At 36.3% G+C, this 20,170-nt stretch overlaps 1 pseudogene; it reads left to right on the top strand.

Moving 5' to 3' along the window:
* Positions 1-20,170, top strand: part of LOC122794887 — a 199,871-nt pseudogene that overhangs the window by 1,281 nt on the left and 178,420 nt on the right.

Consider the following 20,170-nt stretch of genomic DNA (forward strand, 5'->3'; position numbering starts at 1 on the left):
TGGAAGGGGGATGATCATCATCAAACAGCAAAGGCAACAAAAATGTAAAAAAAAAAGTTAAATTAGCTGTTTTTACCAATGATACTAAAAGGAAATGATAACATATGGTTTCCATGTATTCATTATTCAGATTCATAGTATTTCTTAACAAAGTAATATAAACTGTGTATGTCCTTTAATAGATTTTACAAAACAGGTAAAATTCATCAAATATTCTCAAGAAAAGACATACAGAAGTTGTTTCTCAAAACGACCATGATCTGCACGTTGCATCCAACCTAAAATATTGGTCATATATGGTTTTAGTATTAAAGAAATTAAGCACCCAGATGGATCTATGCTTCCATGCTCAAGTGTTCCCAAGTCTCTTAATATGCAATACAGCTTCTTTTGTTATTCAACCAAGAGAATTAAACACTATTAAATACTGCCATTTGATAATGTGTGAGTGTGTGTGTGTGTGTGTGTGTGTGTGTGTGTGTGTGTGTGTGTGTGTGTGTGTGTGTGTGTGTGTGTGTGTGTGTGTGTGTGTGTGTGTGTGTGTGTGTGTGTGTGTGTGTGTGTGTGTGTGTGTGTGTGTGTGTGTGTGTGTGTGTGTGTGTGTGTATGTTTGTGTGTGTGTGTGTGTGTGTGTGTGTGTGTGTGTGTGTGTGTGTGTATGTATATATATATATATATATATATATATGTTGCATGTGCATATATGGCTTCCCTTAATTTGCTTGAATAGTATTTGGTTAAACAACAAAACAGAGAAAAAAATGGTTGAAAACCTAAATAAATTATCCCTTGATTGACATGTCATTTCATAAAATGCAATTTAGTTACACATACTTCTATAACAAACATGTAAAAATACATAAACATTTTATCTAGCTGATTGCCAACATGGTGACTGAGGTTACCTACAGACAGTGACTAGTGTGGCACTTTTATTTGTTTGCAAACAGTGAATCACTGTACATAGACTTTTCTATTTTTTTCTCCTTGATCATATGAAATTCAGCAAAATGGCATGTACCGAAATATTGAAAACAAATATATATGTCTATATGTATATATATATATATATATATATATATATATATATATGTAGACACACACACACACACACACACACACACACACACACACACACACGTATATACACATGTATATGCACATATACATATATGATTGTTTCAGCACCGAACAAACACTCACAAGAGTGATCTTTTTAAATCTAATTTAAAAAGACTGAACAGAAAAAGTGAAAAAAAAAGTTTTTGTAGGTGTGCATGCCCCTTCTGTGCCTCACTCACCCCTACTATTTATTATACCGACTCTGAGATTACATAGTAGCAAGGAAAACACAAATTCCCAGACCCGGCTATAATGTGATCGCTCATAGAAAGCAGCCCACAGACTGCAAAAGCAGTGTATAAGAGCTCACACTTTTGAGCTTTCACTCGTACAGACTGCAATGATATTTATGTATATCTGTATCTACACACACACACACACACACACACACACACACACACACACACACACACACACACACAAAGTATATATATATATATATATATATATATATATATATATATATATATATATACATATATATATATATATATATATATATATATATATATATATATATTTATATATACATACATGTATATATAGGTGTGCTATTGAAATTCTGTCTCAGCTTCGGTCGACCGTTCAGAATGTCGACCTAAAATGCTGAATTTGGAATTTCAAAACAGCAACTAAGGCCAAAATGAATACATCAACATCCAGAGTTCAATGTATTCAACATAGCACATTAGCATACCATTACACTCTACTGCCAGTGTTACATTCATTCTACTATTTTGCCCCCCCCACCCCCTACACATTAAATATACCAACTCTGAGATCACACTATAGTGAGGAAATGGGCTAATTCCCTGTTCCTCAATGAACTGTGATCTCCCTGCACAATGTCAAACTCAAATATCTGAACTACAGTACCTGTTCACTGTAGTGTAGTCAATACATTTTGGTTTGATAATCTGCCGGCTTGAAAACTGCCATTCAACCACATGCTGGTCAACCTATACAGTCTCCAAGTTTTGAATGTAAGCCTATATGTATATATATATATATATATATATGTATATATATATATATATATGTGTGTGTGTGTGTGTGTGTGTGTGTGCATATAAGCATATACATAGTGAGTCATGAAGTCATACTGTTTGAGTTACAGTTCATTGAACCTCTGATTACTATGAAATGGAACCCAATGCAATTATAAACAAAATGCCAATGGCTCAAGGATGTGTCTATGATTATTCATCTTATTTGTCAGTGTCTTGCCTATCTCTCCTATATATCCTGTCTCTGGACATTTCCTATGGTTCACCCAGCAATAAGCCTCCTACTCCAATTCTATCTACCAAACCATCCCCTTCAGTCAAATGATAAACAACTGCTTACCATGTACAAACCGCAAAGGGGTGCTAGACTAGTCTCTGTTCCAATGATGTAGCTAGAACTTGAAATAAATCCCTGTATCTATCATGTCTGTCTCATACCATCAATTTTTTCATACCATTACTAAAAAACTTCCTCAATGCCTCCTGGCTTTGTGAGCATTGCTTGGAGGTCTATAACAATTTTACAGAGTTTTTTTTTTTATTTCTTGGTCATATGTTGTCACTAGTGGGACTCTGTCTTTCACAGGGGTCTTCTCTTTATGATAAAGTAGCTTTTCCTATGGTAGCTGTATTGCACTCTCAGCTATCCTGTCATACTCCCTGATAGAGTGACCTTGGGCAAACATAGCTTGTTTCAGTTTTATCAGCTGTGTATCTCTTCTTGTAAGAAATGCAGTGACATTGAATTGTTTAACTGCAAATAACCAACTTCTCTTGTGGCTCATCAAATTGCTTCTTCTGTATAGATAACTCTGTCTGCTATTTGATTTCCTGTTGGCATGTTTCTAATCTCCCAAAGTGTACAGTAACCTTAGTGTCATGGAAAGGTACACTTGAAGTCAAGAATCACATGGACCATTTAATTGATGGGTGGATTCTATTGAGGCCTTAGTTAAACTCCTCGAGAAAGCCCAACTAAAGAATAAATAATCAATTAAATGATAATAAATGAGTGGTCTATGTTTGCCGTTTTGTAGAAGTTGCTCTCTTAGCTTTGCAGTGAAGTGGTTTTGCATATTGTGGAGCAATTCATAGCAGTGTCCATAGACTGAATATAATGCTGTATCTGAACAGAATGTTTTCTATTAAAATTAAAGTTATGTGTAAGAAAAAATTCTGTAAATTGCCACAATAAATCTGGGCTAGTGAGATGATTTGTTTTCTCTTGTAAGTACTTGAAACAAATAAGAATGCCATCCTTGTAAGGATATTTGTATAATGTTTATGATATCCATTGTGACTAAAACAGTATAAAGTGGTAGGTTGTGATAAACTGACAGAATGTGAAGAACATGACTGGTGTCTTGAATATAGCTGAACCTTTTGGTGACGTGGTTTCAGACTATTTTACATGAATGCAGACATCCATTCAGTTAGGGTTTATTTCCCTGGCACTCTTGGTCTTCCTGAGTTTCCTGACTTATGAATTTTTGGTGGCATGTAGGAAACTCCTGGCCTAGGATGACTGGGAATGATGTCAGCAAATTTGCACTGAACATCATCCGGAAAGGATGTAATAAAATTACTTAAGTCTTTTGTATATTGTTCAGTTAGATGATCAGTCAAATTGTCTGTAGTGAGTGTGAATTGAAAGATGCCTATTAGCTTCAGTGACATAGCCATTACGGTGAAGGATAACCACTGTAGATCCTTTACCTGACTCTTATGTGACAATGTTGTGGTTGGATTTCAACAAATTTACTTCCATTTTTTTCAGAGGGAGAAAGGTTGTAACAGGCCTCTGTCTTTGCACTTTTGGGAATTAATAATTCACACTATGTTGAAAACAATTTTCTTGGGAGATGTATACTTAGACCAGAGCAAAAATTGCATAAAACCTGACAATCATCCAAGATGCAAAACATGCCAGATGACTTGTACTGCTTCTAATAAAACTTCACATGGTTCCTTTTAAAAATACCTCTCAGCCTCTTAATGTACAAAATCTGAGCCAAATATATATATATATATATATATATATATATATATATATATATATATATATATATATATATATATATATATATATATATAGACAGATTTTAAATATTGCTCTTACAAACTTGGAAAGTTGCTAGAATAGCATGTTTTGCATTAGCTTCGGGTTTTTCTGAAGAAGATGCAGTCTGAAACTCAGTGATTGTCATTATTAAGTGACTTTAACCCTCAATAATTTGAGAGAAAATCACAAATGTTATGAGAAACAGACAAAACTATATGAGGCAAAAATGTGGACATTTGAGAGGTATCCTTTACCCAAACTTCTAAAAATGTGGATTACTTAATCAAGTGCCATACATGTCCAGAAAGAGGTTGTATAATCAGGCACTCGATATTAGGATGAATGTTCATAGACACAAATCTGCATACTAATTGACTGATAAGCCAGTAGCAGTTCACTTTACCCTGTCTGATCATTCTGCATCAGACATGTCACTTATGGCTGTTCAAGCACAATTTTGTATGCTTTTGGAAAGAAGACCAGTGGAGATTAAACTAATTCAGTTGTTCTTCCTGACAGTCAGTAGTCTAAACATGGATCTTAGTTTTAGGATATACTATAGCACTTAAGAAATGTTCCCATCTGAATAACTAATAGTGAACACAAGTAAGATGTTCCAAGGAGCAATAAATGTTTATTGTTCTGGTAATGCATACTTTTCTGACAAATTTAACCCAAATCCAAACCACTGACTGTCTCAGAAAGTTAACAGTATCTGTAATATTTTGGGGGTTGTATTTTAGCACCTATGTTTTATTCATGACAACAGAATAGTTACCATCACATAAGGGAACAATCCAATCAGAACACTAGTAACTATAAAGTTAGTCAGTGTTGCCTTAAAATCATCAAGTATAACAGTATAACAAAACCTTTTCAATACTCCTACTCTTCGTAGGCATCTGTCAAACCTTAGAGTGGCATGTCAAAACAGTTTTTGTTTTCCTTTTTCTTTTACTTTCTTTCTCTCTTTTGTTAGTTAAATCACTTACTACACACATTATCCATACATTCTAACTTAACATCTTATTCTCATGGTACTCCCTGTCTTTTACATAACACATCGCTGGACCGTTAACAAGGACATTAATGCAAATTCACATTTTCTGATAACAGTGACTTGGCTTTCAGGTGTCAAGTTCTCTGATATCTCAAAGGCGCTTAAGACCCTTTCACATGACAGATATAATTATGAAGTGGGCGGTGGTCCATTCGAGAGTAAATAATTTTGGACTCAGAACCCTAAACCCTGTCTGAGTCAGAAAAAAATAAATGCTTGTTTATATAGACAAACAAATTATAAATTATAACTATTTGTTTTCCTTCTCTGGATTTAGCTAATCTCCTTACAAATATCTTTATTAATTTATGATTCATTTACTCACTAAGTATCTGACAAGTCTCTTCAGTTGTTATACTCTCTACTAAATGAACACTGGCTGCAATGTTACATACATGGAGAGTTTTTAGCATTATGGCAGGCCAGAAACTGCTCTAAAGTTTTAGGCTCACACAAAATGAATTATTTTAGAGAAAATAAATGTGTCATTATTTGATGAATTTCTTCTTAAAAAACAGCTTTTAACTAAGGAATCAGTGTATATCTTGAAATTTAATACTCTGTACCCACATAGGTTAAATGAAGAATTAAATTGGAGAATGCTCATTTAATTGTTTAACTGTTTAATTGTTAATTGATTATAGTATTTTAGGCAAATTTTGTATGATGTTCGTTACTCCTTGAAGGCTTTTCTTGGGCCAAGACATCAGAGACAGAGATTTCTACAATAAACCTGTGTTGGATTCACTGGCTGGTTGTATTTTGCACTTTTTTTGTTTATGGTGGTTATTTTTAGGCTCACACACTTGGACACAGGGCCAGATTTCAAAAGAATTATTCTCAGTGTAAGTCTGTCCTGATTCTGAAAGACCTTCTGTCAGTGAAAGTGACTTACTTCAGTGTGACATATATGTATAAGCAGGCTTTCTACAAAGACCAAATTCCAAAACACCTCATTTCAGTCTGTTCTTAGTGTAAGTGGTCACTTACACTGAAAGCAGGTCTTTTGGAATTGGGTCCACAGTCTCATGTACACACTGTATCTGTTTCTGTGGTGTAGTTGCCATACTAATTGTCTGAGCTGCATATTGTCATTTCCACACATTTTTCTAATGTCTTTTCTAGCCAATGAGATAGAAATTATGTAAATCCCTTTCTAGCACAGGTGGATATTCCTAGACTGTATTCAACATCAGCAACTTAATAACTCATAGAATCACAGAAATTCAAGGCAATTAAGTCTTGCAATCTTTCAGTAGCTACCATTAAACTATACTCCTTGTCTAGAGTAGGCCAGGTCAGTATAGCCCAAGGTGATTTGTGTGCACTCATCCAATCATCCAAGTCCAGTTTGAAGGAAGGCAGTATATCAAACTGTTTCATATAGAGGGATTGTCTGTTCTAAAGGTGGGGAGGCCTGTATGATGAGCCTAACTCTCCATCGAGAATTGTGTAGCTTTAAATGAAGATTTAAGTCCCTGGTTCTTGTATTAGTGAGACTATTTGGTTGTGGTGTTACAAGACATCCAGGACCACTGGGTCCCTAATATCGCAGAAGACAAGACATTGATCTCCCATCAGAAGTTGTAGTTGTTTGATATGTCTAATGAGGTCCATCCTGAGGGGGGTATTGAACTCAATAACTGGCCTAATCAGTGCTGAATATAAGGGAACAGAGATCTCTTTAAAATGAGCCGATATTCCCTTGATAGTTAGTTGCACTAAGTAGAAAGACTTCCTGACTATTGTCACCACATAATGACTGAGTGAGGGGGAACTATCAAACTATGTTCCACGGTCCCTAACAACATTCTTAGTTTGAAGTTCATTATTGTCTTTGTTGTATATTGGGGGGAAAGTCTCTCTACTGAATGTGACAATATTACACTTGTATGATTTCATTTTCATTTTTATTGCACCAGGTAATCACTGGTGTAAGTTCTCCCTGCATGGTTTGGATGCCAAAGGGGGCTTAAAAAGAACTCCCAGTCTGCAGTGGTCTACAAAACTAGTTAGACAGAGGTCTTGGTTCATGGTCTGGAGAACCAAAATGTAAATGCCAAACAGAAGAGGTCCCGTCTCTGTGCCTTGTGGGATACCACTGGTTACCTTCATATTCTCTAATGCAGCATCTGCTCTGCACACATTGTGTTGTGTCTTTTAGCCAGTATACTATCCATCTTAATACATTGGTATCTGTTATTAAAGTGTTGGTTGTACGGACTATGCTGGCATGGATACGGTGTTAGAACCTTTGGCCAGGACATGGCACCCCATCTGGGCAGTATAGCCACTTTTGTCTACCTGTGTGAAATCAACCAAACACATAGGTTCTTAGGTTCATATGTAAGTACTAGGGCATGGTACTAAATCATTAGATAAACCCTAGCCTTCACAAAGCCAGACAGCTGTGAGTCTAGTCTAATCAGATTTTTGATGTCGTAGTTTATCTTGCCAGTTATAATGTGCTCCCTGTCTTCACAGATGATTCATCAGTTGAAGAGACTATAATCTCTGTGGTCAATGATAGTGTCACCATTATGGAATGGCATCAACACTGTTGTGAACCAAACCTCAGGGGCAAAGCATGAGGCTAAATATAGGTTAAACATTTTGAGAAGTGACTCTGGCAGGGCTTTTTGAGTACTATTTTTTAAACAGCCAGGTATATTACTAAATCCCATGTCAGAAGTACTTTTTACTTTGGAAAGTGCCTTCACTACATGTTCTTTAGTGATGATGGGGGGTCATTTTAAGGATATGCAGACTATGGATGATTGACTCTGAGGTAAAATTCACACTGAATTTGCTTGCCAGTATGTTGTCAATGGCTACTGGGGTCAGAATAAATTATACAATTTTGAATAAATGCATAGCAATGTTGGGCGTTGTTTATTCATTTCCTAAAGAAGCTAAAGAAGGACTTGTTATCCTTTGCTTCATGGACGGCTTTTGTGGGCTAATAGTATTTTTTAATTTTTCAGTAATAGCAATGTAAACATTGGCTGTAGATGATTCTCACTGCTGTTGTGATACCCCAATCCCATGTGCTAAAATGGGGAAGAGGGATTGTGGATGGATGGATGGATATTTGGATGGATGGATGGATGGATGGATGGATGGATGGATAAATGGATGAATTTCTGATATTTTTGTCATGACATTTTTGATATACTGTGCACTTTAAAGAGTTTTTCATTGTGAAGTTTATTGACGTTAAGGACCACTAGGGTGTTTTTTTTTTTTTTGAAGTTCTCATTGTAATTAATTCTGTTTGGAGATGCCAGCTCTATTCATTTACCTAACTGGGTGTATAACTCCTTTGTGAAGCTATGGGCTCTGGCAACATTTATGCAAATCTGTTGTATAGACAGAGCATGCATTCTCCACATATATATGAACATAGTCAAGGGGCAAGGTCTTAGAGTTTCTAGACTTACCAGTACATAAAGAGAATGTGAAGTGGCCCCTAAATATTTAGAGAGAGATTTTTTGAACAGAGGTTATAAACATGATGGATGCATTCCAGTACTAGATGGTAGGAATAATGACAGCGATGGTAGAGGTAAACCAGGATGCAAAAAACTCCCTTACCTGCCTCAGTAAGAAGCTGAGATCCCTCAAAATATCCTGCAAAGCTAGTTACGAAAATAAAATTGCCAAAGATTCCAAAGACAACCACAAGGCATTCTATAGTTATGTCAAGAATTTAAATGGCAATGCACAGATCTGCTCTGAGGTACAACAGAATGACATTAAATATACTGATCCCAAGGTTATTGCCAATATCCTGGCAGATTAATTTAGTGCCAACTTCACCCCCCTCTCACCCCCTAAAGGGCCCATCTCAATACCAAAAGATTACCAAATTCCGGTAATTATGGCCACACAGGTAGAAACCACACTCTCCAAAGCTAAGAATACAGCATCCATGGGACCAGATGACATCCCAGGCTGTGTACTACATGAACTACAAAATGAACTGGCACCTCACCTAAGTATCATGTTTAATTATAGCCTCACCTCAGTCTTCGTGCCCATGAGTGGCGCACAGCTACAGTTATCCCAGTCCACAAGGGGTTCCACCTTGGATCCCGGGAACTACAGTCCCATCAGTCTGACGAGCCTGATCTGCAAGAACATGGAACGCATTTTCATGGAACTTATAAACAAATAAATTGGAAACCTTCAAACACTGGACCCCACCCAGTTTGGGTTCGTGAAGGGCTGATCATGCCTCCTGAACCTGACTGACTTCTTTGAATCAGTCTCCAGAGCTGTGGACAAGGGTAAGGCAGTCCACACAGCCTATCTGTACCTCGACAAGGCCTTCGACACCATCCCCCACTCTGGAATCACAGATAAACTTACTAAGCTGGGCATAAATCCCTATGTCACTCGAAGGGTTGCCAACTGGCTTACTGACAGAACCCAGACTGTAAAAGTAGCCAACTCCAAATCCAGCTCCAGACAAGTGACAAGTGGAGTACCTCAGGGTTCAGTCCTGGGACCACTCTTGTTTGGCATCTACTTCTCTGAAGCACAGGCCAACATAAGGGACTCTGGCTAACAAAGTTCACAGATGGCTGGAAACTGGGAGCCAATATTGCATCCCCAAATGATGTGGATATTCTACAAAAGGGCCTTACAGAAACAGATGCTTGGTGCCAGAGCCATGGGCTCAAGCTTAATGCAAAATATATATAGTTATCCCCTTTGGGAAAAAAACATGTACCCATGAATTAACACATAGGTAGCAGTACACTAAACACTGAAAATGTGATGAGAGACTTGGGGACACAGTTGGACAGTGGTCTCACCTTCCGTAACCACATCACCGCAACAGGCAGGAAATCCTTCTATGTGGCACACCTCATCACTAAGGGCTTTTCATTTAGTAAAAAGGAGGTCATTGTCCCACTATACTCATCCCTTATTAGACCCATTATAGAGTACAATGCCCCATTTGGTATGTAACTCACAAGACATCTGCGACAGCTGGAAAGGCCGCAGAAATACCTCACTAAAAGAATCACAGGCCTAAGGCAGATGCCCTATGCTGACCATCTAAAAAAACTCCAGCTATACTCTGTGGCATATCATCTACTCAGTGGTGATCTCTGCTTAACATCCAAGGCCATGTCAAACCCTGAGCCGTTGGACATGCTCCACTTAAAGAAATCCCAATCCCTCAGAGCCACACGCTCCAGGGATCTAAACCTTGTCAACACAATGAACAAAACATGCTGGAGGGATAGGTTCCTGACCCAGAGACTCTCCATACTCTGGAATAGACTGCCCATACATGCCAAGCAGAGCACCTCCTTGGCCCTCTTCTAAAGGAACCTTGACAATTGGATGGGAGATAGGAAATTCACCCTGGCAATCACGTCAGCCACCCTGCTAGACAGGGGTCCAGGGAAGTAAATACTGTGGGAAGAAATATTCAGGGAATTGTTATGGCTAGGTTTGTATAGGCCCTAGGGCTGATAGCCTAGTATGAACCTATGAACCTATAAAGACATTAATACTTTTAGCTAGATGTTCGATACAGCATCTGGGCCTGGGGTTTTCCATTTAAGAGCTTCTCTTAATTTTGTTTCAATTTCTCTGTCCATGACTTCATCCCATTTCATATTTTGTACATTTGAAGTCCTTACTGTTTCTTTTACTATTTCTATTTCTATAAATTCAGTGTCTTTGCTGTGTTTTTCTGTACTTCTCAAAAATGTGTCTATTTCTTCATTTGTGGTGGTGTTTCTACTCCGTTTGCATTGTTACACATCTCTGTATAAAACTTTTTTTGGCCATCAATGAATTGCTTATTTTATATTTATCTGCATATCTTCTATGTTTTTTGTCTGTGTTGATATATTTTATTTATTATTTGCAATCATTTCTAAAAATCCTGGTCTGTTCTGATACAGTCCTTTGTTTTAACATGTCCATTTTTTGTTGATCTGTTCCCTCTTCTATATTCTTCTAATACTGGCATTTCTTGTCTTAATTAGTTTATATTTTTTCTTTTTGATGCTTCCATGATGGCATTTTATTTTTTTTCCATTCCTTTCCCTTATTGCTCTATGTTTTTGTGGTAAGACTTTATCTAGTATTAATTTAACTGCACAGTAATATATCCTATTTTCCTCTGTTATATGACATGATTTTCCGTTAGTCTTTTTTAAGCAACTTTTTTATTAATTTTAAAACAAAGATTGTACAAAATAATTTGAAGATAAATAGAATTAAAGCATAGATATGACTTTTCAATTTTTGGATCTTTGTTCTTTGGTTAATTCAAACATTATATTGTCTTTCAAAAAGTCAGTGGTTATGTTGTTGATAACTAAGTCTTTGTCTTTGTTATTAATGTCTTCATAATATTTCCTAAAGCATTCTAGTATGTGTTTTAAATCAGTCACGTTTTTATTTTTATCTCCTTGTTTGGAAATTATTTCTTTCATATGAATAGTATTTATTTTTTTCTTTGATCTAACAGCCAACCTGCATAAGCTTTTGGGGTTTAGTGAGTAAGTTAGTAATTTTAATTTTTCCAGATTTATTGATATATGGTGAAGTACATCAAGATATTTCTGATTTAATATTTTCAACTCAGTGTTTTCCAACTTGTCATAAGGTTTCAAATTGGACTTTTATCTATATCAGACTGAAAAGACATCAACTCCTTATGCCACTCTTTTTACATATGTACCATTTTTTAATTCTTCCACATCGATAAGCTTTTAAAGAATCCCAGAGGATAACTTTTGAAATTTCTACATTATTATTCATTTCAATGTATTCATCTATTTCTTTTAGACATTTTTCCTTAAGATCTTTTAATTTTACTATATAAGCAGGGATTTTCTGATAGCAAATCAAACTACTTGGCTTTAATGTTAACTTAAATGTAATAGCATTCAGGTCAGATAAAGGACATGAAGTTATAGATTCATCTTCAATTTTAGTAAAAACTTTATCAATGTTGCCTGGGTGCCAAATCTATACGAATGTGTAAAGTTAAGAGAATTAGTTGATTTAATATTCTAGGTATCTCTCAAATGTTGAGATTTAATACAATTATCTAAGTGTTTAGCTACTGAGGATAACTTAGGAACCTTATCAGTAGTTATATCTTTACTAGAAAGAATACAGTTAAAATCGCCTGCAATAATCAATTCACTTTTTGTATATAAGGTTATAATACCCAAATATTTCTTGGCAACTCTGGCTTCAATTCTAGGTAGCCAGTAAGAATTCACAAAAAGAATATGTTTTTTGTCAATTTCTACTACTGCTAAACACATCATGCAGTTTTTTATCTGAATATGTATTTAATATTTTATGCATAGATAATGAATTTCTCCAAAGAATAAGAGTGCCTCTCTTTTTTTTATTTAAAATGAAACATCACAAGAGTTGAATACTCTTTTAACACCAATCTGTCTACATCTTCATTATGTGAGTTTTATGCAGTTTTAAATAGTGGTTGAAGCTACTCCTCTTCAATTGATTAAGGCCATTTTTGTTTGATAGGAGGCAATTATATGTCACATTCATAAGAACACACAAATGCACTGATTTAAGATGATTTGTCTTAAAATAGAATAACGAAGTACTAATAATTGTTGTCATGGACAGATACAAAAAAAGCAAAATTTCAAACTTATATACATTCAAACCTCCTGCCATGGAATGAAAATTCCCTGATTTGATAATATAATCATACAAATTACACACCAGCCAACCCATTCCAAAGTCACCAAGCTAAACAATTGCTACTGCTTCTTAATTTAAAATAATATAACTATATAACTATTTAAATCACACTCAAGTCATGTTAAAAGGCAAAACAATATAAAGTATTAATTTCAGAAATATTAATATTTGAGATCATAGAAATATGAAGTTGGAAATGTTAATAATAAAGAATGATATGTATTTCTGAATATATCAAAGGTATCCCAGAAATAATGCATTTCAAATTTCTTTATTTGATCAACACATTTTATATAGTCATTTCTTCTAATTAATCCTACTATAGAAAATACTATAAATAGACAAATATTTAAGCATTTATATGGAGGAAATAAAACTGATACCTGTAACACATTAATCTATAGACATCATAATACCAATACTTATCAAGACCACATATAATAAAACTTTTAAAACTCATTTAATAACATGAGAGAAAATGTGAAAGTAATAGTCAGAATATGGAAGTATAATCAAATGGTGTTACAAATTAAAATGACATATTTGTGTATATTGTATGTGCTCATATATATGTACATATACATATATATATATATATATATATATATATATATATATATATATATACATGTTCCTACTGGTCGAACTCAAAAGCCTGAAATGGCAAAATATTGAAGTGGCTTTTAAGCGAATTCTTTCCCTGGGAAAGAATTTCCTTGGCTGCTTTCTTACTTTGCCGTTTTCGGCACTGAAGTACAGTCTCGGAGCTGGTATATTTAAGTAAGGGTTGTGTGGGGGGGGTGAAGCCCCCCACTTAATGTAATGTTTAAAGTTTTTTTTTTTTTTTTTGTTGGAACAGCGAATTTTTTTCCCTAGGAAAAAAATTGCTGTTCTGACAATTCGAAATTGTAAGCTTTTGCTTACATAGGGTCAATTAATCACAGTTCACTTTTTTAAGAGCACGATGATCTAATATAGACCTATATATATATATATATATATATATATATATATATATATATATATATATATATATATATATATATATATTTATATGTATATGGGTCTGCTTCTGATTGTGGAAAACTGAATTTATCGAGAATCAGAAGATCAAACCCATTTAAGCAAAAGTGCACTACATTGGAAGTGCACTTTCACAAAAGCCAGTTCTCCGGAGCGTATTACAGTGGGGATAAGGAAATATATAGTGTATTTTAGCAAGGGGAGCAGTTTTTTTTTTTCTTTTTTTTACGGTTCGGAGAACTAGCTTTTGTGAAAGTGCACTCTTGATGTTATGCACTTTCACTTTAATGGGTTACAGTGTTGCTTGTTCGATAATTTGAGATTTTGATCAAGCAACATAGACCCATATATATATATATATATATATATATATATATATATATATATATATATATATATATATATATATATATATATATATATAGAGGTGTACTTTGCTTGATTGAAAACTCACTTCACTGAAAGTCAAATCAGTGAGACCACTTCATTGAAAACTCGCTTGACTGAAACTCATTTCGTTGAAAGTTATAAATGGCCTTTTCACCATTGTAGTGTGATCCTGGAGTTAGTATATAAAGTAAGGGGGGGTGTGGGGAGCTCAGCCCCATGACAAATGGGGAGGTGTGTGTGGCATAGCCCCCCACATATTATAAACATTTTAAACTATACACAGTGATACTTACAAGTGTAATGAATAACTGTTTCCAGAAGAGAATATATAACCAACATATGTGGGGGGCTTTGCCCCCCACCCCTTACTATATATACTAACTCCAGGATCGCACTACAGTGGGAAAAAGGCCATATATAACTTTCAATTAAATAAGTTTCAGTCAAGTGAGTTTTCAGTGAAGTGAGCTTTCAGTGACATGGTCCTAGTCAGTGGTAAGTTTTCAATCAAGCGAAGTACATCCCCATATATATATATATATATATATATATATATATATATATATATCTTTACATGGATGTGCATGCGTATAACTGTGTGTATGGGTTTGTAAATTATGAGTAGATGCTTGGTATGTATATTATCATTTAAGAGAGAGAATATGTTCTATGTATATATATGCATGAGAGCAAATATACAAATGAATGCGTGTTTTTAAGGGAATGTTAGCTTGTATTATGAATGTTTGTATGTATGTATGTTACTAACAATACCTCCAGTATTTGGTATATACATTTAATGGGTCAATATTAGAACATTGAAGTTTCAAAACTTTGAATGTTCTAATATCGACCCCTATTCAGCGAACGCTTACAACATCGAACATGCAGAACAGCAAATTTTTTTCCAAGGGAAAAAATTTGCTGTTCCAAAACACATACGCACAACACAAGCACACCAAACAAACAGCAATCCACACACATACACCTAAAATCTTACATCTAACCCTACACTAAACTGTACATACACCACTAACTATCCACTTACCTTAACCTGAGCCCTAACCCTAAGGTCCATCACTATCACACACTCACCTCACCCGTGCTCTAACCCTAACTCACCTAACCCACCCTAACCCTCACGTCCACGCAATTGCACACTTACCTGACCCACTCCCTAACCCTAACATACCTAACCCATGCCCAATCGCACACTTACCTGAACCCAACCCGTAACTTTCTACCACAGCGCTGAAAATAGCGAAGCGACAGAAACGGGCAATCAAATTCTTTCCCTATGAAAAAATTTGGTTTTCTGCAGCTTCACTATTTTCAGCATTCGCTGAATAGGGGTCGATATTAGAACATTCGAAGTTTTGAAATTTCGATGTTCTAATATAGACCCCATTTAACATCTAAGTTCTGTAGAGGAAGCGTTCTTTTATGATTATATTTTAAGTATCATGTATGTAAAAGTTTGCTTATAGTACTTTTCATTGCCATATTTTGAAATGTTGACTAATATTTCCAGAATGAGCATGGGTAGTTACTGGTGATAATTGGGTTGAGGACCTGGCCTAGTGTGACCCATGCCAGGGATCCATGCTAATGGTGGGCGGGGTATATGTGCCCCTATTGGCCAGTGTGAGCATGCTATAAAGCCCACCAGCCATGGGTAAATATGCTGCTGGTAGGCCAGTGTCTAGTTGCCCAGCCTGGGTTACCTGGGATAGCTCTGTTGAGCAAAAACTAGACATAAAACCAATCAAACTGCCAAACATTAGCTGAGAATTGCTACACTTAATGTAGGTTCACTGACAGGATGCAACTTGGAAGTGGATGACATGATGATACTGAGGAGGTTGGACATCCTATGTATCCAGCAGACAAGATGGAAGGGCAGTGCAGCAAAGCCACTTGGCTTGGGATCCAGAATCTACTATTCAGGAGGAGGACAGGCTAGAAATGGTGCAGGAATTGGGGTGAAAAAGATGCTTCAGAAGGCAGTGAAGGATATCATCAGAATTAATGACAGGATCATAGCAATCAGACTCCAGTGTAATAATAGGGTAGTATTCATAAGGTCAGCCTATGCCTCACAGTAGGGTTGTGATAGTGGGGAAAAGAGTGCATTCAGACAGCAGTTGAAGGATCTACTAGATAAAGCAGGACAACATGAATTGTTGTTGATAATGGGTGATTTGAATGTACATATCAAGACAGGCAGAACAGGATATGAGGACTGCCTGGGTCCACATTGGTGGGGCAACAGGAATAAAGACGGAGAAGCCACTCTAGACTTCTGTCTGGCAGACGTCTTAATAGTAGCCAACACATGGTTCAGAAAGAGAGAGAGGGAGAGTCACAAGATCACATACAAAAGTAGCCAACATACAATTCAGTTAGACTTCCTCCTAGTAAGGAAAAGGCACAGGGGTAGAATCCATGATTGCAGAGTCATCCCCAGTGAAGCAGTCAGACCACAGCATAAACCACCAGTTGCCACAATCAGCTGCAAGCAGTTGTTAGAGAAGTCTCTAAGGTCAACAGAGACAAGGCTGATGGCCTGGAAGTTAACTGGAGAAAAAGTACAGCTGTTTAATTACTCAGGGCTCTAGCACCGCAAGAAGAGGAGGAAATAGGTGGAGTTGAACAAGAATGGCAGTGCCTGAAAACAGCATGTGTTAGGACTACAGAAAAGATATGTGGCCAAGCAAGGTATGGAGATAATGTACATAAAGAAAGCTGGTGATGGAATGCAGAAGTCCAGGAAGTCATCAAAAGAAAGAAGGAGTGCAAGAAGAAGTGGGAGATAGAAAAGACTGACCAGGCTGGGAAGGACTACTGCTTGGCTAACAAAGATGCTAAGAATGATGTTACACTAGCAAAGAACAGGGTATCTGAGGCGCTCTACCAACTTCTGGAAAGGGACTCAGTAAATGGCACAAAGAAACTATATCAGGTTGCAAGGCAAAGACAGAAAGATAAAGAAGATAGTCAGACACCCTTCATAACAGATGCCAGCAATAGCCTGCTCACCAGTCCACAGGACATCAAAGGCAGATGGGAGGAGTATTTCCAGCAGCTTCTGAATGAAGAAAACCCCACAAAAGCTGTATTTCCCTAGAAACAGCCTACAGTGAGAGAAGAAGAGGAGCCCACCCTAGAAGAAGTAAGAATAGCACTAAGGAAAATGAAGTTAGGGAAAGCAGCAGCCTCAGATGAGAGTACAACATATATAATAAAGATGCTGGGTGAGATAGGAGAGAAATGGCTCCTGAGGATACTCATAGCAGTGTAGAGAGAAAGGTGTATTCCAGATAACTGGATAATAAGCATACTCTTGCCAGCATACAAGAAAAAAGGGACATCCACAACTGTGGGCAACACAGAGGCATCAAACTCCTACCACATTGCATGAAAGTTCTGAAGAGGGTGATAAATGAATACGCAAAGTAGTAGAATGTAAGATGGGAGATGAGCAGTTTGGTTTCAGATCAGGATTCAGCACAACTGACCTGATGTTTGCAGTGAGACAGATACTTGAGAAGAAGCTAGAGATGAGGAGATAGTCTAACCAGGCATTCCTAGACTTGGAGAAAGCATATGACAAAGTCCCATGAAAGTTGATCTGGGCAGTACTGCAGTGGTTTGAAGTCTCAGAAACATTGGTAGAATTAGTGCAGGCTATGTACAAGGACCCAATGACTCAAATATGAACAGCTTTTGGTTTCACAGTGGGTTCCTAGTGGGAGAGGGTGCACACCAGGGTTCAGCTCTGAGCCCACTGCTATTCATACTGGTGATGGACTACATTAGCAAACAGGTAGGAGGGAACAGATCAACAACATTGCTGTATGCAGACTATGTGGCATTACAGGCAGTCTCTGAGCAAGAACTTCACCAAAGGATAGGAGAATGGAATGGAAAATTGAAGGTATATGGAATGAAACTAAGCACAGATAAGACAGTTGTAATGGTGTCAAACGGGTGAAATTAGAAGAAGCTGAGAATAGAGATATAATGAAAGATAGTGGAACAGATAAACAGTTTCAAATATCTAGGAGGGGTGACTGAGAAGAAGGGAAGTCTGAATGAAGAGGTCAAAGCTAGAATTAAAGGGTGTGCAGCCAACTGACATAGAGTGACAGGTGTAGTCTATGACAGAAGAATGCCAAAGAAGCTGAAAAGTATGGTGTACAAGACAGCGGTGTGACCAGTACTACTGTATGGTACAGAAACCTGGACAGTAAAGGCAGAACAGTGGAAGAAGCTAAAGGTGATGGAAATTAAGTGCCTGAAAAGGGTGGTAGGATGCACACTGTGGGGCAGAGGAAGAAATAAGACATAAGAGCAGAGGTTAAAGCAGCTCCAACTGCAGAAAAGATCAAAGAGAACAGATTATGGTGGTTTGGACACGTGTGGAAAAGCAGAAGACAATCTGGTGAGGATGATTTGGGAGAGACAGGAAAAAGGTAAGAGAAAGGTAAGAGAAAGTAAGGATGTCCAGCAAAGAGGTGAATGGATTGTGTGAAAGAAGATCTGTGACAGTCAGGCAGGAGTATAGCACTGAATCGAGATAGTTGGCGAGAGTTAACATGATAGCCCGACCCCATGTAGAAAAAAAAAAGGAAAAAGGGGGCTAATGATTATAATGATGATTTTGAAATGTGCAGATCAAGTTTTTGTATTGATCATACCAACGGGAAAATAAAATGCCTAAAATGATTTAAAAGTCAGTTTAGTATAAAATAAAATTACATATTTCACTAACAAATTTTTGTAGGCAGTTGGTTATACCTTGTGTAAATATATCTGTAGACCCCTTATTTATTAATAGACAAGTGTGGTCTATGTAAATATGTATTTCAATTTGAGTATGTTTTTGCATCTGGGTGTCCTTATGTATATAGAATTGCAATGTAGCATTATTTAATTAAGTACAGATACTTAATGTATCTTACCAACTTTCAGATGATTAATACCTCTCTATAACAATATTTTAATATACTGCCAGATGTTATGTATGTCACATGCCATTCTCTGTTTACTATGCTATCAGCTTCATTCATGCTATGCATTTGTAAGTTTTCTGTATTCCACCAACAGTCTTGATGCTTAACTACCTCTTTGTGTTATATCTCAAGTCTTCTATTATCTGTGAATGATCCATGTTCTATGTGTTTATTATATTTTTATGAGATTAAACCTTTAGGTGTGCCACTGTCTGTTGCAAGAGGCAGATAATTTACTTATTAGATCTTGTTTAATTAAACTATCTATTCTTGTAAAAAATCTGTATTCCAAAGGAGTTCAGGTAGAAAATACCAGATAAACAATGCAAAAGTTAGAATATGTCAGAAATATAAGACATAGCTAGCAAAGAAGTTAATGGTTTGTAATCGCATAACTCAAATGTGGATATGAAACAATATATTAGGTCAGTGACAATGGTGGATCAGTTATGGAAAGTAACCTTTTAAAATATCAGGACTCACAATGCCAAGTCCTGAAATGTTTAGACTGAATAATCAAAAATCCAAGCTGACAGTGTATAAATATTTGTGTGTACAATAACAGGTAGTATGTTACAGAACCAGAGAAACTCTAGAGGAAATTCCATTAATGTAATAGGTGCTTATGTGTTTGTTAGAAGTATCCTGCATAGCAGTAACTGTCTAATTCCTTATTATTACAGTTATAGTCGTTTTTCATCTTCTTTCATGACACATTAAAACCAGTAATATTGTTTTAAACAAGTATTTTCATCACTATAAATTACTTATT

This window comes from Protopterus annectens, chromosome 2.part1 (assembly GCF_019279795.1).
Source record: "Protopterus annectens isolate FY-2018-M chromosome 2.part1, PAN1.0, whole genome shotgun sequence".
Taxonomy (NCBI): domain Eukaryota; kingdom Metazoa; phylum Chordata; order Ceratodontiformes; family Protopteridae; genus Protopterus; species Protopterus annectens.